Here is a 20,727-nt window from a genome sequence, read left to right on the forward strand (position 1 = left end):
TGAAGCCACAGCAACGATGAAAGAAGCCGAGAAGACGCCGAGACTGCGGCAGGGAAGCGAGGTGAGCGGAAAGTGGCGGCCGTCCCGAGCGTGAGGGAGCAGCCGAGAGCACCGTCTGACTGATAGACGACTTCTTTTGCCTGAAAGTGAGTGCTGAGTGTTTCAAAGTGTTGCTGCTCAATGGCACTCCCTGCTGGTGAGCAGACACAAATGCTCAAGCAAAACAGCTGTGTGCTGGTGGACGCAGAGAGCATTAAAGTTCGAGACAAGAAAAAGAGGTGTCTTGTGCCTTCGTGGCAACATGATGCACTATAAAGTGAAGAGAGGAGCTTTGAGCGAAATGCTGCTTACCACCCGCTTACTGCAAAAGCACACGAGCTCCTTCGAGCCGGAATTGAACCAGCGACCTAAGGATGACTTTGCTTTGTATTCCACTACAGTCCTCCGCTCTACCAGCTGAGCTATCGAAGGGAAGCGGCAAAGGTGCTTTTGTTTGCCGATAGTTTGCCGTGCGCATTTTGACGCTTCTGGCCTGGCGGAGTCACGTGCGCGTCATCGGTACCTGCTCGTGCCGCAGCGTTGGTGGGACTGTGAGCTGCCAGCTACTCTCCACAGCCTGGATAACGCGTCTGACTACAAATCAGAAGATTGTAGGTTTGACTCCTATCTGGCTCGGAGTTTTTTGCAAACAGCGCGTTATAAATGTAAACACCTTGCAAGATGCCCCACATGGCAGCGCTGCCTGGCCGCTTGCATGGCAAGTGCCTTCTCAGCGCAGCAGGCAGCACGTCAGTCTCCTAATGCGAAGATCCTGAGTTGAATCTTCGGAGAAGGCGTCAGTGCTGGCAAAGTCGTTTTTTGGGCTTCTCTCACCTTTGCTGGATGTGAAAAGCAAGAAATCTTGCTGACGACATGGCAGAAAAAGATTTGCTGTCCGTTTTTCCCGTCTGACAGGGGTTCAGTGACGCGAGAGCCCATTTCGTTCTGAATAATTGCTCCAAGCCAAAAGGAAAGTGGAGAATGCGGGCATCGATCCCGCTACCTCTCACATGCTAAGCGAGCGCTCTACCATTTGAGCTAATTCCCCGGTCGCTTTGTGCATGGTGCTTTAGTTTGCTCCTCAGTAGCCTCTTCGCACTCGCCGCCACGCAGCTCCGCGACCGGCAGAGAAATCCTGCTTGAGGATTGGCCCACTCCTTGACTTCATTAAATACTTTGCTCCAATCGGCGTTGCCGAGCAGCAGTAGGACGTGAAGCCACAGCAACGATGAAAGAAGCCGAGAAGACCCCGAGACTGCGGCAGGGAAGCGAGGTGAGCGGAAAGTGGCGGCCGTCCCGAGCGTGAGGGAGCAGCCGAGAGCGCTGTCTGACTGATAGACGACTTCTTTTGCCTGAAAGTGAGTGCTGAGTGTTTCAAAGTGTTGCTGCTCAATGGCACTCCCTGCTGGTGAGCAGACACAAATGCTCAAGCAAAACAGCTGTGTGCTGGTGGACGCAGAGAGCATTAAAGTTCGAGACAAGAAAAAGAGGTGTCTTGTGCCTTCGTGGCAACATGATGCACTATAAAGTGAAGAGAGGAGCTTTGAGCGAAATGCTGCTTACCACCCGCTTACTGCAAAAGCACACGAGCTCCTTCGAGCCGGAATTGAACCAGCGACCTAAGGATGACTTTGCTTTGTATTCTACTACAGTCCTCCGCTCTACCAGCTGAGCTATCGAAGGGAAGCGGCAAAGGTGCTTTTGTTTGCCGATAGTTTGCCGTGCGCATTTTGACGCTTCTGGCCTGGCGGAGTCACGTGCGCGTCATCGGTACCTGCTCGTGCCGCAGCGTTGGTGGGACTGTGAGCTGCCAGCTACTCTCCACAGCCTGGATAACGCGTCTGACTACAAATCAGAAGATTGTAGGTTTGACTCCTATCTGGCTCGGAGTTTTTTGCAAACAGCGCGTTATAAATGTAAACACCTTGCAAGATGCCCCACATGGCAGCGCTGCCTGGCCGCTTGCATGGCAAGTGCCTTCTCAGCGCAGCAGGCAGCACGTCAGTCTCCTAATGCGAAGATCCTGAGTTGAATCTTCGGAGAAGGCGTCAGTGCTGGCAAAGTCGTTTTTTGGGCTTCTCTCACCTTTGCTGGATGTGAAAAGCAAGAAATCTTGCTGACGACATGGCAGAAAAAGATTTGCTGTCCGTTTTTCCCGTCTGACAGGGGTTCAGTGACGCGAGAGCCCATTTCGTTCTGAATAATTGCTCTAAGCCAAAAGGAAAGTGGAGAATGCGGGCATCGATCCCGCTACCTCTCACATGCTAAGCGAGCACTCTACCATTTGAGCTAATTCCCCGGTCGCTTTGTGCACGGTGCTTTAGTTTGCTCCTCAGTAGCCTCTTCGCACTCGCCGCCACGCAGCTCCGCGACCGGCAGAGAAATCCTGCTTGTGGATTGGCCCACTCCTTGACTTCATTAAATACTTTGCTCCAATCGGCGTTGCCGAGCAGCAGTAGGACGTGAAGCCACAGCAACGATGAAAGAAGCCGAGAAGACCCCGAGACTGCGGCAGAGAAGCGAGGTGAGCGGAAAGTGGCGGCCGTCCCGAGCGTGAGGGAGCAGCCGAGAGCGCTGTCTGACTGATAGACGACTTCTTTTGCCTGAAAGTGAGTGCTGAGTGTTTCAAAGTGTTGCTGCTCAATGGCACTCCCTGCTGGTGAGCAGACACAAATGCTCAAGCAAAACAGCTGTGTGCTGGTGGACGCAGAGAGCATTAAAGTTCGAGACAAGAAAAAGAGGTGTCTTGTGCCTTCGTGGCAACATGATGCACTATAAAGTGAAGAGAGGAGCTTTGAGCGAAATGCTGCTTACCACCCGCTTACTGCAAAAGCACGCGAGCTCCTTCGAGCCGGAATTGAACCAGCGACCTAAGGATGACTTTGCTTTGTATTCCACTACAGTCCTCCGCTCTACCAGCTGAGCTATCGAAGGGAAGCGGCAAAGGTGCTTTTGTTTGCCGATAGTTTGCCGTGCGCATTTTGACGCTTCTGGCCTGGCGGAGTCACGTGCGCGTCATCGGTACCTGCTCGTGCCGCAGCGTTGGTGGGACTGTGAGCTGCCAGCTACTCTCCACAGCCTGGATAACGCGTCTGACTACAAATCAGAAGATTGTAGGTTTGACTCCTATCTGGCTCGGAGTTTTTTGCAAACAGCGCGTTATAAATGTAAACACCTTGCAAGATGCCCCACATGGCAGCGCTGCCTGGCCGCTTGCATGGCAAGTGCCTTCTCAGCGCAGCAGGCAGCACGTCAGTCTCCTAATGCGAAGATCCTGAGTTGAATCTTCGGAGAAGGCGTCAGTGCTGGCAAAGTCGTTTTTTGGGCTTCTCTCACCTTTGCTGGATGTGAAAAGCAAGAAATCTTGCTGACGACATGGCAGAAAAAGATTTGCTGTCCGTTTTTCCCGTCTGACAGGGGTTCAGTGACGCGAGAGCCCATTTCGTTCTGAATAATTGCTCTAAGCCAAAAGGAAAGTGGAGAATGCGGGCATCGATCCCGCTACCTCTCACATGCTAAGCGAGCGCTCTACCATTTGAGCTAATTCCCCGGTCGCTTTGTGCACGGTGCTTTAGTTTGCTCCTCAGTAGCCTCTTCGCACTCGCCGCCACGCAGCTCCGCGACCGGCAGAGAAATCCTGCTTGAGGATTGGCCCACTCCTTGACTTCATTAAATACTTTGCTCCAATCGGCGTTGCCGAGCAGCAGTAGGACGTGAAGCCACAGCAACGATGAAAGAAGCCGAGAAGACGCCGAGACTGCGGCAGGGAAGCGAGGTGAGCGGAAAGTGGCGGCCGTCCCGAGCGTGAGGGAGCAGCCGAGAGCGCCGTCTGACTGATAGACGACTTCTTTTGCCTGAAAGTGAGTGCTGAGTGTTTCAAAGTGTTGCTGCTCAATGGCACTCCCTGCTGGTGAGCAGACACAAATGCTCAAGCAAAACAGCTGTGTGCTGGTGGACGCAGAGAGCATTAAAGTTCGAGACAAGAAAAAGAGGTGTCTTGTGCCTTCGTGGCAACATGATGCACTATAAAGTGAAGAGAGGAGCTTTGAGCGAAATGCTGCTTACCACCCGCTTACTGCAAAAGCACGCGAGCTCCTTCGAGCCGGAATTGAACCAGCGACCTAAGGATGACTTTGCTTTGTATTCCACTACAGTCCTCCGCTCTACCAGCTGAGCTATCGAAGGGAAGCGGCAAAGGTGCTTTTGTTTGCCGATAGTTTGCCGTGCGCATTTTGACGCTTCTGGCCTGGCGGAGTCACGTGCGCGTCATCGGTACCTGCTCGTGCCGCAGCGTTGGTGGGACTGTGAGCTGCCAGCTACTCTCCACAGCCTGGATAACGCGTCTGACTACAAATCAGAAGATTGTAGGTTTGACTCCTATCTGGCTCGGAGTTTTTTGCAAACAGCGCGTTATAAATGTAAACACCTTGCAAGATGCCCCACATGGCAGCGCTGCCTGGCCGCTTGCATGGCAAGTGCCTTCTCAGCGCAGCAGGCAGCACGTCAGTCTCCTAATGCGAAGATCCTGAGTTGAATCTTCGGAGAAGGCGTCAGTGCTGGCAAAGTCGTTTTTTGGGCTTCTCTCACCTTTGCTGGATGTGAAAAGCAAGAAATCTTGCTGACGACATGGCAGAAAAAGATTTGCTGTCCGTTTTTCCCGTCTGACAGGGGTTCAGTGACGCGAGAGCCCATTTCGTTCTGAATAATTGCTCCAAGCCAAAAGGAAAGTGGAGAATGCGGGCATCGATCCCGCTACCTCTCACATGCTAAGCGAGCGCTCTACCATTTGAGCTAATTCCCCGGTCGCTTTGTGCATGGTGCTTTAGTTTGCTCCTCAGTAGCCTCTTCGCACTCGCCGCCACGCAGCTCCGCGACCGGCAGAGAAATCCTGCTTGAGGATTGGCCCACTCCTTGACTTCATTAAATACTTTGCTCCAATCGGCGTTGCCGAGCAGCAGTAGGACGTGAAGCCACAGCAACGATGAAAGAAGCCGAGAAGACCCCGAGACTGCGGCAGGGAAGCGAGGTGAGCGGAAAGTGGCGGCCGTCCCGAGCGTGAGGGAGCAGCCGAGAGCGCTGTCTGACTGATAGACGACTTCTTTTGCCTGAAAGTGAGTGCTGAGTGTTTCAAAGTGTTGCTGCTCAATGGCACTCCCTGCTGGTGAGCAGACACAAATGCTCAAGCAAAACAGCTGTGTGCTGGTGGACGCAGAGAGCATTAAAGTTCGAGACAAGAAAAAGAGGTGTCTTGTGCCTTCGTGGCAACATGATGCACTATAAAGTGAAGAGAGGAGCTTTGAGCGAAATGCTGCTTACCACCCGCTTACTGCAAAAGCACACGAGCTCCTTCGAGCCGGAATTGAACCAGCGACCTAAGGATGACTTTGCTTTGTATTCTACTACAGTCCTCCGCTCTACCAGCTGAGCTATCGAAGGGAAGCAGCAAAGGTGCTTTTGTTTGCCGATAGTTTGCCGTGCGCATTTTGACGCTTCTGGCCTGGCGGAGTCACGTGCGCGTCATCGGTACCTGCTCGTGCCGCAGCGTTGGTGGGACTGTGAGCTGCCAGCTACTCTCCACAGCCTGGATAACGCGTCTGACTACAAATCAGAAGATTGTAGGTTTGACTCCTATCTGGCTCGGAGTTTTTTGCAAACAGCGCGTTATAAATGTAAACACCTTGCAAGATGCCCCACATGGCAGCGCTGCCTGGCCGCTTGCATGGCAAGTGCCTTCTCAGCGCAGCAGGCAGCACGTCAGTCTCCTAATGCGAAGATCCTGAGTTGAATCTTCGGAGAAGGCGTCAGTGCTGGCAAAGTCGTTTTTTGGGCTTCTCTCACCTTTGCTGGATGTGAAAAGGAAGAAATCTTGCTGACGACATGGCAGAAAAAGATTTGCTGTCCGTTTTTCCCGTCTGACAGGGGTTCAGTGACGCGAGAGCCCATTTCGTTCTGAATAATTGCTCTAAGCCAAAAGGAAAGTGGAGAATGCGGGCATCGATCCCGCTACCTCTCACATGCTAAGCGAGCACTCTACCATTTGAGCTAATTCCCCGGTCGCTTTGTGCACGGTGCTTTAGTTTGCTCCTCAGTAGCCTCTTCGCACTCGCCGCCACGCAGCTCCGCGACCGGCAGAGAAATCCTGCTTGTGGATTGGCCCACTCCTTGACTTCATTAAATACTTTGCTCCAATCGGCGTTGCCGAGCAGCAGTAGGACGTGAAGCCACAGCAACGATGAAAGAAGCCGAGAAGACCCCGAGACTGCGGCAGAGAAGCGAGGTGAGCGGAAAGTGGCGGCCGTCCCGAGCGTGAGGGAGCAGCCGAGAGCGCTGTCTGACTGATAGACGACTTCTTTTGCCTGAAAGTGAGTGCTGAGTGTTTCAAAGTGTTGCTGCTCAATGGCACTCCCTGCTGGTGAGCAGACACAAATGCTCAAGCAAAACAGCTGTGTGCTGGTGGACGCAGAGAGCATTAAAGTTCGAGACAAGAAAAAGAGGTGTCTTGTGCCTTCGTGGCAACATGATGCACTATAAAGTGAAGAGAGGAGCTTTGAGCGAAATGCTGCTTACCACCCGCTTACTGCAAAAGCACGCGAGCTCCTTCGAGCCGGAATTGAACCAGCGACCTAAGGATGACTTTGCTTTGTATTCCACGACAGTCCTCCGCTCTACCAGCTGAGCTATCGAAGGGAAGCGGCAAAGGAGCTTTTGTTTGCCGATAGTTTGCCGTGCGCATTTTGACGCTTCTGGCCTGGCGGAGTCACGTGCGCGTCATCGGTACCTGCTCGTGCCGCAGCGTTGGTGGGACTGTGAGCTGCCAGCTACTCTCCACAGTCTGGATAACGCGTCTGACTACAAATCAGAAGATTGTAGGTTTGACTCCTATCTGGCTCGGAGTTTTTTGCAAACAGCGCGTTATAAATGTAAACACCTTGCAAGATGCCCCACATGGCAGCGCTGCCTGGCCGCTTGCATGGCAAGTGCCTTCTCAGCGCAGCAGGCAGCACGTCAGTCTCCTAATGCGAAGATCCTGAGTTGAATCTTCGGAGAAGGCGTCAGTGCTGGCAAAGTCGTTTTTTGGGCTTCTCTCACCTTTGCTGGATGTGAAAAGCAAGAAATCTTGCTGACGACATGGCAGAAAAAGATTTGCTGTCCGTTTTTCCCGTCTGACAGGGGTTCAGTGACGCGAGAGCCCATTTCGTTCTGAATAATTGCTCTAAGCCAAAAGGAAAGTGGAGAATGCGGGCATCGATCCCGCTACCTCTCACATGCTAAGCGAGCGCTCTACCATTTGAGCTAATTCCCCGGTCGCTTTGTGCATGGTGCTTTAGTTTGCTCCTCAGTAGCCTCTTCGCACTCGCCGCCACGCAGCTCCGCGACCGGCAGAGAAATCCTGCTTGAGGATTGGCCCACTCCTTGACTTCATTAAATACTTTGCTCCAATCGGCGTTGCCGAGCAGCAGTAGGACGTGAAGCCACAGCAACGATGAAAGAAGCCGAGAAGATCCCGAGACTGCGGCAGGGAAGCGAGGTGAGCGGAAAGTGGCGGCCGTCCCGAGCGTGAGGGAGCAGCCGAGAGCGCTGTCTCACTGATAGACGACTTCTTTTGCCTGAAAGTGAGTGCTGAGTGTTTCAAAGTGTTGCTGCTCAATGGCACTCCCTGCTGGTGAGCAGACACAAATGCTCAAGCAAAACAGCTGTGTGCTGGTGGACGCAGAGAGCATTAAAGTTCGAGACAAGAAAAAGAGGTGTCTTGTGCCTTCGTGGCAACATGATGCACTATAAAGTGAAGAGAGGAGCTTTGAGCGAAATGCTGCTTACCACCCGCTTACTGCAAAAGCACGCGAGCTCCTTCGAGCCGGAATTGAACCAGCGACCTAAGGATGACTTTGCTTTGTATTCCACTACAGTCCTCCGCTCTACCAGCTGAGCTATCGAAGGGAAGCGGCAAAGGTGCTTTTGTTTGCCGATAGTTTGCCGTGCGCATTTTGACGCTTCTGGCCTGGCGGAGTCACGTGCGCATCATCGGTACCTGCTCGTGCCGCAGCGTTGGTGGGACTGTGAGCTGCCAGCTACTCTCCACAGCCTGGATAACGCGTCTGACTACAAATCAGAAGATTGTAGGTTTGACTCCTATCTGGCTCGGAGTTTTTTGCAAACAGCGCGTTATAAATGTAAACACCTTGCAAGATGCCCCACATGGCAGCGCTGCCTGGCCGCTTGCATGGCAAGTGCCTTCTCAGCGCAGCAGGCAGCACGTCAGTCTCCTAATGCGAAGATCCTGAGTTGAATCTTCGGAGAAGGCGTCAGTGCTGGCAAAGTCGTTTTTTGGGCTTCTCTCACCTTTGCTGGATGTGAAAAGCAAGAAATCTTGCTGACGACATGGCAGAAAAAGATTTGCTGTCCGTTTTTCCCGTCTGACAGGGGTTCAGTGACGCGAGAGCCCATTTCGTTCTGAATAATTGCTCTAAGCCAAAAGGAAAGTGGAGAATGCGGGCATCGATCCCGCTACCTCTCACATGCTAAGCGAGCGCTCTACCATTTGAGCTAATTCCCCGGTCGCTTTGTGCACGGTGCTTTAGTTTGCTCCTCAGTAGCCTCTTCGCACTCGCCGCCACGCAGCTCCGCGACCGGCAGAGAAATCCTGCTTGAGGATTGGCCCACTCCTTGACTTCATTAAATACTTTGCTCCAATCGGCGTTGCCGAGCAGCAGTAGGACGTGAAGCCACAGCAACGATGAAAGAAGCCGAGAAGACGCCGAGACTGCGGCAGGGAAGCGAGGTGAGCGGAAAGTGGCGGCCGTCCCGAGCGTGAGGGAGCAGCCGAGAGCGCCGTCTGACTGATAGACGACTTCTTTTGCCTGAAAGTGAGTGCTGAGTGTTTCAAAGTGTTGCTGCTCAATGGCACTCCCTGCTGGTGAGCAGACACAAATGCTCAAGCAAAACAGCTGTGTGCTGGTGGACGCAGAGAGCATTAAAGTTCGAGACAAGAAAAAGAGGTGTCTTGTGCCTTCGTGGCAACATGATGCACTATAAAGTGAAGAGAGGAGCTTTGAGCGAAATGCTGCTTACCACCCGCTTACTGCAAAAGCACACGAGCTCCTTCGAGCCGGAATTGAACCAGCGACCTAAGGACGACTTTGCTTTGTATTCCACTACAGTCCTCCGCTCTACCAGCTGAGCTATCGAAGGGAAGCGGCAAAGGTGCTTTTGTTTGCCGATAGTTTGCCGTGCGCATTTTGACGCTTCTGGCCTGGCGGAGTCACGTGCGCGTCATCGGTACCTGCTCGTGCCGCAGCGTTGGTGGGACTGTGAGCTGCCAGCTACTCTCCACAGCCTGGATAACGCGTCTGACTACAAATCAGAAGATTGTAGGTTTGACTCCTATCTGGCTCGGAGTTTTTTGCAAACAGCGCGTTATAAATGTAAACACCTTGCAAGATGCCCCACATGGCAGCGCTGCCTGGCCGCTTGCATGGCAAGTGCCTTCTCAGCGCAGCAGGCAGCACGTCAGTCTCCTAATGCGAAGATCCTGAGTTGAATCTTCGGAGAAGGCGTCAGTGCTGGCAAAGTCGTTTTTTGGGCTTCTCTCACCTTTGCTGGATGTGAAAAGCAAGAAATCTTGCTGACGACATGGCAGAAAAAGATTTGCTGTCCGTTTTTCCCGTCTGACAGGGGTTCAGTGACGCGAGAGCCCATTTCGTTCTGAATAATTGCTCTAAGCCAAAAGGAAAGTGGAGAATGCGGGCATCGATCCCGCTACCTCTCACATGCTAAGCGAGCGCTCTACCATTTGAGCTAATTCCCCGGTCGCTTTGTGCACGGTGCTTTAGTTTGCTCCTCAGTAGCCTCTTCGCACTCGCCGCCACGCAGCTCCGCGACCGGCAGAGAAATCCTGCTTGAGGATTGGCCCACTCCTTGACTTCATTAAATACTTTGCTCCAATCGGCGTTGCCGAGCAGCAGTAGGACGTGAAGCCACAGCAACGATGAAAGAAGCCGAGAAGACGCCGAGACTGCGGCAGGGAAGCGAGGTGAGCGGAAAGTGGCGGCCGTCCCGAGCGTGAGGGAGCAGCCGAGAGCACCGTCTGACTGATAGACGACTTCTTTTGCCTGAAAGTGAGTGCTGAGTGTTTCAAAGTGTTGCTGCTCAATGGCACTCCCTGCTGGTGAGCAGACACAAATGCTCAAGCAAAACAGCTGTGTGCTGGTGGACGCAGAGAGCATTAAAGTTCGAGACAAGAAAAAGAGGTGTCTTGTGCCTTCGTGGCAACATGATGCACTATAAAGTGAAGAGAGGAGCTTTGAGCGAAATGCTGCTTACCACCCGCTTACTGCAAAAGCACACGAGCTCCTTCGAGCCGGAATTGAACCAGCGACCTAAGGATGACTTTGCTTTGTATTCCACTACAGTCCTCCGCTCTACCAGCTGAGCTATCGAAGGGAAGCGGCAAAGGTGCTTTTGTTTGCCGATAGTTTGCCGTGCGCATTTTGACGCTTCTGGCCTGGCGGAGTCACGTGCGCGTCATCGGTACCTGCTCGTGCCGCAGCGTTGGTGGGACTGTGAGCTGCCAGCTACTCTCCACAGCCTGGATAACGCGTCTGACTACAAATCAGAAGATTGTAGGTTTGACTCCTATCTGGCTCGGAGTTTTTTGCAAACAGCGCGTTATAAATGTAAACACCTTGCAAGATGCCCCACATGGCAGCGCTGCCTGGCCGCTTGCATGGCAAGTGCCTTCTCAGCGCAGCAGGCAGCACGTCAGTCTCCTAATGCGAAGATCCTGAGTTGAATCTTCGGAGAAGGCGTCAGTGCTGGCAAAGTCGTTTTTTGGGCTTCTCTCACCTTTGCTGGATGTGAAAAGCAAGAAATCTTGCTGACGACATGGCAGAAAAAGATTTGCTGTCCGTTTTTCCCGTCTGACAGGGGTTCAGTGACGCGAGAGCCCATTTCGTTCTGAATAATTGCTCTAAGCCAAAAGGAAAGTGGAGAATGCGGGCATCGATCCCGCTACCTCTCACATGCTAAGCGAGCACTCTACCATTTGAGCTAATTCCCCGGTCGCTTTGTGCACGGTGCTTTAGTTTGCTCCTCAGTAGCCTCTTCGCACTCGCCGCCACGCAGCTCCGCGACCGGCAGAGAAATCCTGCTTGTGGATTGGCCCACTCCTTGACTTCATTAAATACTTTGCTCCAATCGGCGTTGCCGAGCAGCAGTAGGACGTGAAGCCACAGCAACGATGAAAGAAGCCGAGAAGACCCCGAGACTGCGGCAGAGAAGCGAGGTGAGCGGAAAGTGGCGGCCGTCCCGAGCGTGAGGGAGCAGCCGAGAGCGCTGTCTGACTGATAGACGACTTCTTTTGCCTGAAAGTGAGTGCTGAGTGTTTCAAAGTGTTGCTGCTCAATGGCACTCCCTGCTGGTGAGCAGACACAAATGCTCAAGCAAAACAGCTGTGTGCTGGTGGACGCAGAGAGCATTAAAGTTCGAGACAAGAAAAAGAGGTGTCTTGTGCCTTCGTGGCAACATGATGCACTATAAAGTGAAGAGAGGAGCTTTGAGCGAAATGCTGCTTACCACCCGCTTACTGCAAAAGCACGCGAGCTCCTTCGAGCCGGAATTGAACCAGCGACCTAAGGATGACTTTGCTTTGTATTCCACTACAGTCCTCCGCTCTACCAGCTGAGCTATCGAAGGGAAGCGGCAAAGGTGCTTTTGTTTGCCGATAGTTTGCCGTGCGCATTTTGACGCTTCTGGCCTGGCGGAGTCACGTGCGCGTCATCGGTACCTGCTCGTGCCGCAGCGTTGGTGGGACTGTGAGCTGCCAGCTACTCTCCACAGCCTGGATAACGCGTCTGACTACAAATCAGAAGATTGTAGGTTTGACTCCTATCTGGCTCGGAGTTTTTTGCAAACAGCGCGTTATAAATGTAAACACCTTGCAAGATGCCCCACATGGCAGCGCTGCCTGGCCGCTTGCATGGCAAGTGCCTTCTCAGCGCAGCAGGCAGCACGTCAGTCTCCTAATGCGAAGATCCTGAGTTGAATCTTCGGAGAAGGCGTCAGTGCTGGCAAAGTCGTTTTTTGGGCTTCTCTCACCTTTGCTGGATGTGAAAAGCAAGAAATCTTGCTGACGACATGGCAGAAAAAGATTTGCTGTCCGTTTTTCCCGTCTGACAGGGGTTCAGTGACGCGAGAGCCCATTTCGTTCTGAATAATTGCTCTAAGCCAAAAGGAAAGTGGAGAATGCGGGCATCGATCCCGCTACCTCTCACATGCTAAGCGAGCGCTCTACCATTTGAGCTAATTCCCCGGTCGCTTTGTGCACGGTGCTTTAGTTTGCTCCTCAGTAGCCTCTTCGCACTCGCCGCCACGCAGCTCCGCGACCGGCAGAGAAATCCTGCTTGAGGATTGGCCCACTCCTTGACTTCATTAAATACTTTGCTCCAATCGGCGTTGCCGAGCAGCAGTAGGACGTGAAGCCACAGCAACGATGAAAGAAGCCGAGAAGACGCCGAGACTGCGGCAGGGAAGCGAGGTGAGCGGAAAGTGGCGGCCGTCCCGAGCGTGAGGGAGCAGCCGAGAGCGCCGTCTGACTGATAGACGACTTCTTTTGCCTGAAAGTGAGTGCTGAGTGTTTCAAAGTGTTGCTGCTCAATGGCACTCCCTGCTGGTGAGCAGACACAAATGCTCAAGCAAAACAGCTGTGTGCTGGTGGACGCAGAGAGCATTAAAGTTCGAGACAAGAAAAAGAGGTGTCTTGTGCCTTCGTGGCAACATGATGCACTATAAAGTGAAGAGAGGAGCTTTGAGCGAAATGCTGCTTACCACCCGCTTACTGCAAAAGCACGCGAGCTCCTTCGAGCCGGAATTGAACCAGCGACCTAAGGATGACTTTGCTTTGTATTCCACTACAGTCCTCCGCTCTACCAGCTGAGCTATCGAAGGGAAGCAGCAAAGGTGCTTTTGTTTGCCGATAGTTTGCCGTGCGCATTTTGACGCTTCTGGCCTGGCGGAGTCACGTGCGCGTCATCGGTACCTGCTCGTGCCGCAGCGTTGGTGGGACTGTGAGCTGCCAGCTACTCTCCACAGCCTGGATAACGCGTCTGACTACAAATCAGAAGATTGTAGGTTTGACTCCTATCTGGCTCGGAGTTTTTTGCAAACAGCGCGTTATAAATGTAAACACCTTGCAAGATGCCCCACATGGCAGCGCTGCCTGGCCGCTTGCATGGCAAGTGCCTTCTCAGCGCAGCAGGCAGCACGTCAGTCTCCTAATGCGAAGATCCTGAGTTGAATCTTCGGAGAAGGCGTCAGTGCTGGCAAAGTCGTTTTTTGGGCTTCTCTCACCTTTGCTGGATGTGAAAAGCAAGAAATCTTGCTGACGACATGGCAGAAAAAGATTTGCTGTCCGTTTTTCCCGTCTGACAGGGGTTCAGTGACGCGAGAGCCCATTTCGTTCTGAATAATTGCTCCAAGCCAAAAGGAAAGTGGAGAATGCGGGCATCGATCCCGCTACCTCTCACATGCTAAGCGAGCGCTCTACCATTTGAGCTAATTCCCCGGTCGCTTTGTGCATGGTGCTTTAGTTTGCTCCTCAGTAGCCTCTTCGCACTCGCCGCCACGCAGCTCCGCGACCGGCAGAGAAATCCTGCTTGAGGATTGGCCCACTCCTTGACTTCATTAAATACTTTGCTCCAATCGGCGTTGCCGAGCAGCAGTAGGACGTGAAGCCACAGCAACGATGAAAGAAGCCGAGAAGACCCCGAGACTGCGGCAGGGAAGCGAGGTGAGCGGAAAGTGGCGGCCGTCCCGAGCGTGAGGGAGCAGCCGAGAGCGCTGTCTGACTGATAGACGACTTCTTTTGCCTGAAAGTGAGTGCTGAGTGTTTCAAAGTGTTGCTGCTCAATGGCACTCCCTGCTGGTGAGCAGACACAAATGCTCAAGCAAAACAGCTGTGTGCTGGTGGACGCAGAGAGCATTAAAGTTCGAGACAAGAAAAAGAGGTGTCTTGTGCCTTCGTGGCAACATGATGCACTATAAAGTGAAGAGAGGAGCTTTGAGCGAAATGCTGCTTACCACCCGCTTACTGCAAAAGCACGCGAGCTCCTTCGAGCCGGAATTGAACCAGCGACCTAAGGATGACTTTGCTTTGTATTCCACTACAGTCCTCCGCTCTACCAGCTGAGCTATCGAAGGGAAGCGGCAAAGGTGCTTTTGTTTGCTGATAGTTTGCCGTGCGCATTTTGACGCTTCTGGCCTGGCGGAGTCACGTGCGCGTCATCGGTACCTGCTCGTGCCGCAGCGTTGGTGGGACTGTGAGCTGCCAGCTACTCTCCACAGCCTGGATAACGCGTCTGACTACAAATCAGAAGATTGTAGGTTTGACTCCTATCTGGCTCGGAGTTTTTTGCAAACAGCGCGTTATAAATGTAAACACCTTGCAAGATGCCCCACATGGCAGCGCTGCCTGGCCGCTTGCATGGCAAGTGCCTTCTCAGCGCAGCAGGCAGCACGTCAGTCTCCTAATGCGAAGATCCTGAGTTGAATCTTCGGAGAAGGCGTCAGTGCTGGCAAAGTCGTTTTTTGGGCTTCTCTCACCTTTGCTGGATGTGAAAAGCAAGAAATCTTGCTGACGACATGGCAGAAAAAGATTTGCTGTCCGTTTTTCCCATCTGACAGGGGTTCAGTGACGCGAGAGCCCATTTCGTTCTGAATAATTGCTCTAAGCCAAAAGGAAAGTGGAGAATGCGGGCATCGATCCCGCTACCTCTCACATGCTAAGCGAGCGCTCTACCATTTGAGCTAATTCCCCGGTCGCTTTGTGCACGGTGCTTTAGTTTGCTCCTCAGTAGCCTCTTCGCACTCGCCGCCACGCAGCTCCGCGACCGGCAGAGAAATCCTGCTTGTGGATTGGCCCACTCCTTGACTTCATTAAATACTTTGCTCCAATCGGCGTTGCCGAGCAGCAGTAGGACGTGAAGCCACAGCAACGATGAAAGAAGCCGAGAAGACCCCGAGACTGCGGCAGAGAAGCGAGGTGAGCGGAAAGTGGCGGCCGTCCCGAGCGTGAGGGAGCAGCCGAGAGCGCTGTCTGACTGATAGACGACTTCTTTTGCCTGAAAGTGAGTGCTGAGTGTTTCAAAGTGTTGCTGCTCAATGGCACTCCCTGCTGGTGAGCAGACACAAATGCTCAAGCAAAACAGCTGTGTGCTGGTGGACGCAGAGAGCATTAAAGTTCGAGACAAGAAAAAGAGGTGTCTTGTGCCTTCGTGGCAACATGATGCACTATAAAGTGAAGAGAGGAGCTTTGAGCGAAATGCTGCTTACCACCCGCTTACTGCAAAAGCACGCGAGCTCCTTCGAGCCGGAATTGAACCAGCGACCTAAGGATGACTTTGCTTTGTATTCCACGACAGTCCTCCGCTCTACCAGCTGAGCTATCGAAGGGAAGCGGCAAAGGTGCTTTTGTTTGCCGATAGTTTGCCGTGCGCATTTTGACGCTTCTGGCCTGGCGGAGTCACGTGCGCGTCATCGGTACCTGCTCGTGCCGCAGCGTTGGTGGGACTGTGAGCTGCCAGCTACTCTCCACAGCCTGGATAACGCGTCTGACTACAAATCAGAAGATTGTAGGTTTGACTCCTATCTGGCTCGGAGTTTTTTGCAAACAGCGCGTTATAAATGTAAACACCTTGCAAGATGCCCCACATGGCAGCGCTGCCTGGCCGCTTGCATGGCAAGTGCCTTCTCTGCGCAGCAGGCAGCACGTCAGTCTCCTAATGCGAAGATCCTGAGTTGAATCTTCGGAGAAGGCGTCAGTGCTGGCAAAGTCGTTTTTTGGGCTTCTCTCACCTTTGCTGGATGTGAAAAGCAAGAAATCTTGCTGACGACATGGCAGAAAAAGATTTGCTGTCCGTTTTTCCCGTCTGACAGGGGTTCAGTGACGCGAGAGCCCATTTCGTTCTGAATAATTGCTCTAAGCCAAAAGGAAAGTGGAGAATGCGGGCATCGATCCCGCTACCTCTCACATGCTAAGCGAGCGCTCTACCATTTGAGCTAATTCCCCGGTCGCTTTGTGCATGGTGCTTTAGTTTGCTCCTCAGTAGCCTCTTCGCACTCGCCGCCACGCAGCTCCGCGACCGGCAGAGAAATCCTGCTTGAGGATTGGCCCACTCCTTGACTTCATTAAATACTTTGCTCCAATCGGCGTTGCCGAGCAGCAGTAGGACGTGAAGCCACAGCAACGATGAAAGAAGCCGAGAAGATCCCGAGACTGCGGCAGGGAAGCGAGGTGAGCGGAAAGTGGCGGCCGTCCCGAGCGTGAGGGAGCAGCCGAGAGCGCCGTCTGACTGATAGACGACTTCTTTTGCCTGAAAGTGAGTGCTGAGTGTTTCAAAGTGTTGCTGCTCAATGGCAACAATTGCTGGTGAGCAGACACAAATGCTCAAGCAAAACAGCTGTGTGCTGGTGGACGCAGAGAGCATTAAAGTTCGAGACAAGAAAAAGAGGTGTCTTGTGCCTTCGTGGCAACATGATGCACTATAAAGTGAAGAGAGGAGCTTTGAGCGAAATGCTGCTTACCACCCGCTTACTGCAAAAGCACGCGAGCTCCTTCGAGCCGGAATTGAACCAGCGACCTAAGGATGACTTTGCTTTGTATTCCACTACAGTCCTCCGCTCTACCAGCTGAGCTATCGAAGGGAAGCGGCAAAGGTGCTTTTGTTTGCCGATAGTTTGCCGTGCGCATTTTGACGCTTCTGGCCTGGCGGAGTCACGTGCGCGTCATCGGTACCTGCTCGTGCCGCAGCGTTGGTGGGACTGTGAGCTGCCAGCTACTCTCCACAGCCTGGATAACGCGTCTGACTACAAATCAGAAGATTGTAGGTTTGACTCCTATCTGGCTCGGAGTTTTTTGCAAACAGCGCGTTATAAATGTAAACACCTTGCAAGATGCCCCACATGGCAGCGCTGCCTGGCCGCTTGCATGGCAAGTGCCTTCTCAGCGCAGCAGGCAGCACGTCAGTCTCCTAATGCGAAGATCCTGAGTTGAATCTTCGGAGAAGGCGTCAGTGCTGGCAAAGTCGTTTTTTGGGCTTCTCTCACCTTTGCTGGATGTGAAAAGCAAGAAATCTTGCTGACGACATGGCAGAAAAAGATTTGCTGTCCGTTTTTCCCGTCTGACAGGGGTTCAGTGACGCGAGAGCCCATTTCGTTCTGAATAATTGCTCCAAGCCAAAAGGAAAGTGGAGAATGCGGGCATCGATCCCGCTACCTCTCACATGCTAAGCGAGCGCTCTACCATTTGAGCTAATTCCCCGGTCGCTTTGTGCATGGTGCTTTAGTTTGCTCCTCAGTAGCCTCTTCGCACTCGCCGCCACGCAGCTCCGCGACCGGCAGAGAAATCCTGCTTGAGGATTGGCCCACTCCTTGACTTCATTAAATACTTTGCTCCAATCGGCGTTGCCGAGCAGCAGTAGGACGTGAAGCCACAGCAACGATGAAAGAAGCCGAGAAGACCCCGAGACTGCGGCAGGGAAGCGAGGTGAGCGGAAAGTGGCGGCCGTCCCGAGCGTGAGGGAGCAGCCGAGAGCGCTGTCTGACTGATAGACGACTTCTTTTGCCTGAAAGTGAGTGCTGAGTGTTTCAAAGTGTTGCTGCTCAATGGCACTCCCTGCTGGTGAGCAGACACAAATGCTCAAGCAAAACAGCTGTGTGCTGGTGGACGCAGAGAGCATTAAAGTTCGAGACAAGAAAAAGAGGTGTCTTGTGCCTTCGTGGCAACATGATGCACTATAAAGTGAAGAGAGGAGCTTTGAGCGAAATGCTGCTTACCACCCGCTTACTGCAAAAGCACGCGAGCTCCTTCGAGCCGGAATTGAACCAGCGACCTAAGGATGACTTTGCTTTGTATTCCACTACAGTCCTCCGCTCTACCAGCTGAGCTATCGAAGGGAAGCGGCAAAGGTGCTTTTGTTTGCTGATAGTTTGCCGTGCGCATTTTGACGCTTCTGGCCTGGCGGAGTCACGTGCGCGTCATCGGTACCTGCTCGTGCCGCAGCGTTGGTGGGACTGTGAGCTGCCAGCTACTCTCCACAGCCTGGATAACGCGTCTGACTACAAATCAGAAGATTGTAGGTTTGACTCCTATCTGGCTCGGAGTTTTTTGCAAACAGCGCGTTATAAATGTAAACACCTTGCAAGATGCCCCACATGGCAGCGCTGCCTGGCCGCTTGCATGGCAAGTGCCTTCTCAGCGCAGCAGGCAGCACGTCAGTCTCCTAATGCGAAGATCCTGAGTTGAATCTTCGGAGAAGGCGTCAGTGCTGGCAAAGTCGTTTTTTGGGCTTCTCTCACCTTTGCTGGATGTGAAAAGCAAGAAATCTTGCTGACGACATGGCAGAAAAAGATTTGCTGTCCGTTTTTCCCATCTGACAGGGGTTCAGTGACGCGAGAGCCCATTTCGTTCTGAATAATTGCTCTAAGCCAAAAGGAAAGTGGAGAATGCGGGCATCGATCCCGCTACCTCTCACATGCTAAGCGAGCGCTCTACCATTTGAGCTAATTCCCCGGTCGCTTTGTGCACGGTGCTTTAGTTTGCTCCTCAGTAGCCTCTTCGCACTCGCCGCCACGCAGCTCCGCGACCGGCAGAGAAATCCTGCTTGTGGATTGGCCCACTCCTTGACTTCATTAAATACTTTGCTCCAATCGGCGTTGCCGAGCAGCAGTAGGACGTGAAGCCACAGCAACGATGAAAGAAGCCGAGAAGACCCCGAGACTGCGGCAGAGAAGCGAGGTGAGCGGAAAGTGGCGGCCGTCCCGAGCGTGAGGGAGCAGCCGAGAGCGCTGTCTGACTGATAGACGACTTCTTTTGCCTGAAAGTGAGTGCTGAGTGTTTCAAAGTGTTGCTGCTCAATGGCACTCCCTGCTGGTGAGCAGACACAAATGCTCAAGCAAAACAGCTGTGTGCTGGTGGACGCAGAGAGCATTAAAGTTCGAGACAAGAAAAAGAGGTGTCTTGTGCCTTCGTGGCAACATGATGCACTATAAAGTGAAGAGAGGAGCTTTGAGCGAAATGCTGCTTACCACCCGCTTACTGCAAAAGCACGCGAGCTCCTTCGAGCCGGAATTGAACCAGCGACCTAAGGATGACTTTGCTTTGTATTCCACGACAGTCCTCCGCTCTACCAGCTGAGCTATCGAAGGGAAGCGGCAAAGGTGCTTTTGTTTGCCGATAGTTTGCCGTGCGCATTTTGACGCTTCTGGCCTGGCGGAGTCACGTGCGCGTCATCGGTACCTGCTCGTGCCGCAGCGTTGGTGGGACTGTGAGCTGCCAGCTACTCTCCACAGCCTGGATAACGCGTCTGACTACAAATCAGAAGATTGTAGGTTTGACTCCTATCTGGCTCGGAGTTTTTTGCAAACAGCGCGTTATAAATGTAAACACCTTGCAAGATGCCCCACATGGCAGCGCTGCCTGGCCGCTTGCATGGCAAGTGCCTTCTCTGCGCAGCAGGCAGCACGTCAGTCTCCTAATGCGAAGATCCTGAGTTGAATCTTCGGAGAAGGCGTCAGTGCTGGCAAAGTCGTTTTTTGGGCTTCTCTCACCTTTGCTGGATGTGAAAAGCAAGAAATCTTGCTGACGACATGGCAGAAAAAGATTTGCTGTCCGTTTTTCCCGTCTGACAGGGGTTCAGTGACGCGAGAGCCCATTTCGTTCTGAATAATTGCTCTAAGCCAAAAGGAAAGTGGAGAATGCGGGCATCGATCCCGCTACCTCTCACATGCTAAGCGAGCGCTCTACCATTTGAGCTAATTCCCCGGTCGCTTTGTGCATGGTGCTTTAGTTTGCTCCTCAGTAGCCTCTTCGCACTCGCCGCCACGCAGCTCCGCGACCGGCAGAGAAATCCTGCTTGAGGATTGGCCCACTCCTTGACTTCATTAAATACTTTGCTCCAATCGGCGTTGCCGAGCAGCAGTAGGACGTGAAGCCACAGCAACGATGAAAGAAGCCGAGAAGATCCCGAGACTGCGGCAGGGAAGCGAGGTGAGCGGAAAGTGGCGGCCGTCCCGAGCGTGAGGGAGCAGCCGAGAGCGCTGTCTGACTGATAGACGACTTCTTTTGCCTGAAAGTGAGTGCTGAGTGTTTCAAAGTGTTGCTGCTCAATGGCACTCCCTGCTGGTGAGCAGACACAAATGCTCAAGCAAAACAGCTGTGTGCTGGTGGACGCAGAGAGCATTAAAGTTCGAGACAAGAAAAAGAGGTGTCTTGTGCCTTCGTGGCAACATGATGCACTATAAAGTGAAGAGAGGAGCTTTGAGCGAAATGCTGCTTACCACCCGCTTACTGCAAAAGCACACGAGCTCCTTCGAGCCGGAATTGAACCAGCGACCTAAGGATGACTTTGCTTTGTATTCCACTACAGTCCTCCGCTCTACCAGCTGAGCTATCGAAGGGAAGCGGCAAAGGTGCTTTTGTTTGCCGATAGTTTGCCGTGCGCATTTTGACGCTTCTGGCCTGGCGGAGTCACGTGCGCGTCATCGGTACCTGCTCGTGCCGCAGCGTTGGTGGGACTGTGAGCTGCCAGCTACTCTCCACAGCCTGGATAACACGTCTGACTACAAATCAGAAGATTGTAGGTTTGACTCCTATCTGGCTCGGAGTTTTTTGCAAACAGCGCGTTATAAATGTAAACA

At 52.9% G+C, this 20,727-nt stretch overlaps 16 non-coding genes across 16 annotated transcripts; all 16 read right to left on the bottom strand.

Moving 5' to 3' along the window:
• Positions 1 to 379: 379 nt before the first annotated feature.
• Positions 380 to 471, bottom strand: trnay-gua (transfer RNA tyrosine (anticodon GUA)). Its single transcript is given in 2 exon segments — positions 380 to 415; positions 435 to 471. It is a non-coding gene; the product is annotated as a tRNA-Tyr (tRNA).
• Positions 472 to 1,630: 1,159 nt separating this feature from the next.
• trnay-gua (transfer RNA tyrosine (anticodon GUA)) lies at positions 1,631 to 1,722 on the bottom strand. Its single transcript is given in 2 exon segments — positions 1,631 to 1,666; positions 1,686 to 1,722. It is a non-coding gene; the product is annotated as a tRNA-Tyr (tRNA).
• Positions 1,723 to 2,881: 1,159 nt separating this feature from the next.
• trnay-gua (transfer RNA tyrosine (anticodon GUA)) lies at positions 2,882 to 2,973 on the bottom strand. Its single transcript is given in 2 exon segments — positions 2,882 to 2,917; positions 2,937 to 2,973. It is a non-coding gene; the product is annotated as a tRNA-Tyr (tRNA).
• A 1,159-nt stretch (positions 2,974 to 4,132) lies between these two features.
• Positions 4,133 to 4,224, bottom strand: trnay-gua (transfer RNA tyrosine (anticodon GUA)). The gene is given in 2 exon segments: positions 4,133 to 4,168; positions 4,188 to 4,224. It is a non-coding gene; the product is annotated as a tRNA-Tyr (tRNA).
• A 1,159-nt stretch (positions 4,225 to 5,383) lies between these two features.
• trnay-gua (transfer RNA tyrosine (anticodon GUA)) lies at positions 5,384 to 5,475 on the bottom strand. Its single transcript is given in 2 exon segments — positions 5,384 to 5,419; positions 5,439 to 5,475. It is a non-coding gene; the product is annotated as a tRNA-Tyr (tRNA).
• A 1,159-nt stretch (positions 5,476 to 6,634) lies between these two features.
• trnad-guc (transfer RNA aspartic acid (anticodon GUC)) lies at positions 6,635 to 6,726 on the bottom strand. Its single transcript is given in 2 exon segments — positions 6,635 to 6,670; positions 6,690 to 6,726. It is a non-coding gene; the product is annotated as a tRNA-Asp (tRNA).
• A 1,159-nt stretch (positions 6,727 to 7,885) lies between these two features.
• On the bottom strand, positions 7,886 to 7,977 carry trnay-gua (transfer RNA tyrosine (anticodon GUA)). Its single transcript is given in 2 exon segments — positions 7,886 to 7,921; positions 7,941 to 7,977. It is a non-coding gene; the product is annotated as a tRNA-Tyr (tRNA).
• Positions 7,978 to 10,387: 2,410 nt separating this feature from the next.
• On the bottom strand, positions 10,388 to 10,479 carry trnay-gua (transfer RNA tyrosine (anticodon GUA)). Its single transcript is given in 2 exon segments — positions 10,388 to 10,423; positions 10,443 to 10,479. It is a non-coding gene; the product is annotated as a tRNA-Tyr (tRNA).
• Positions 10,480 to 11,638: 1,159 nt separating this feature from the next.
• Positions 11,639 to 11,730, bottom strand: trnay-gua (transfer RNA tyrosine (anticodon GUA)). The gene is given in 2 exon segments: positions 11,639 to 11,674; positions 11,694 to 11,730. It is a non-coding gene; the product is annotated as a tRNA-Tyr (tRNA).
• Positions 11,731 to 12,889: 1,159 nt separating this feature from the next.
• trnay-gua (transfer RNA tyrosine (anticodon GUA)) lies at positions 12,890 to 12,981 on the bottom strand. Its single transcript is given in 2 exon segments — positions 12,890 to 12,925; positions 12,945 to 12,981. It is a non-coding gene; the product is annotated as a tRNA-Tyr (tRNA).
• Positions 12,982 to 14,140: 1,159 nt separating this feature from the next.
• trnay-gua (transfer RNA tyrosine (anticodon GUA)) lies at positions 14,141 to 14,232 on the bottom strand. The gene is given in 2 exon segments: positions 14,141 to 14,176; positions 14,196 to 14,232. It is a non-coding gene; the product is annotated as a tRNA-Tyr (tRNA).
• Positions 14,233 to 15,391: 1,159 nt separating this feature from the next.
• Positions 15,392 to 15,483, bottom strand: trnad-guc (transfer RNA aspartic acid (anticodon GUC)). The gene is given in 2 exon segments: positions 15,392 to 15,427; positions 15,447 to 15,483. It is a non-coding gene; the product is annotated as a tRNA-Asp (tRNA).
• A 1,159-nt stretch (positions 15,484 to 16,642) lies between these two features.
• Positions 16,643 to 16,734, bottom strand: trnay-gua (transfer RNA tyrosine (anticodon GUA)). Its single transcript is given in 2 exon segments — positions 16,643 to 16,678; positions 16,698 to 16,734. It is a non-coding gene; the product is annotated as a tRNA-Tyr (tRNA).
• A 1,159-nt stretch (positions 16,735 to 17,893) lies between these two features.
• Positions 17,894 to 17,985, bottom strand: trnay-gua (transfer RNA tyrosine (anticodon GUA)). Its single transcript is given in 2 exon segments — positions 17,894 to 17,929; positions 17,949 to 17,985. It is a non-coding gene; the product is annotated as a tRNA-Tyr (tRNA).
• A 1,159-nt stretch (positions 17,986 to 19,144) lies between these two features.
• On the bottom strand, positions 19,145 to 19,236 carry trnad-guc (transfer RNA aspartic acid (anticodon GUC)). The gene is given in 2 exon segments: positions 19,145 to 19,180; positions 19,200 to 19,236. It is a non-coding gene; the product is annotated as a tRNA-Asp (tRNA).
• Positions 19,237 to 20,395: 1,159 nt separating this feature from the next.
• On the bottom strand, positions 20,396 to 20,487 carry trnay-gua (transfer RNA tyrosine (anticodon GUA)). The gene is given in 2 exon segments: positions 20,396 to 20,431; positions 20,451 to 20,487. It is a non-coding gene; the product is annotated as a tRNA-Tyr (tRNA).
• Between the last annotated feature and the right edge of the window lie 240 nt (positions 20,488 to 20,727).

The sequence above is a fragment of the Somniosus microcephalus genome, unplaced genomic scaffold (assembly GCF_052327205.1).
Source record: "Somniosus microcephalus isolate GS21.2 unplaced genomic scaffold, FLI_Smic_1.0 scaffold63, whole genome shotgun sequence".
In the NCBI taxonomy this organism is placed as follows: Eukaryota; Metazoa; Chordata; class Chondrichthyes; order Squaliformes; family Somniosidae; genus Somniosus; species Somniosus microcephalus.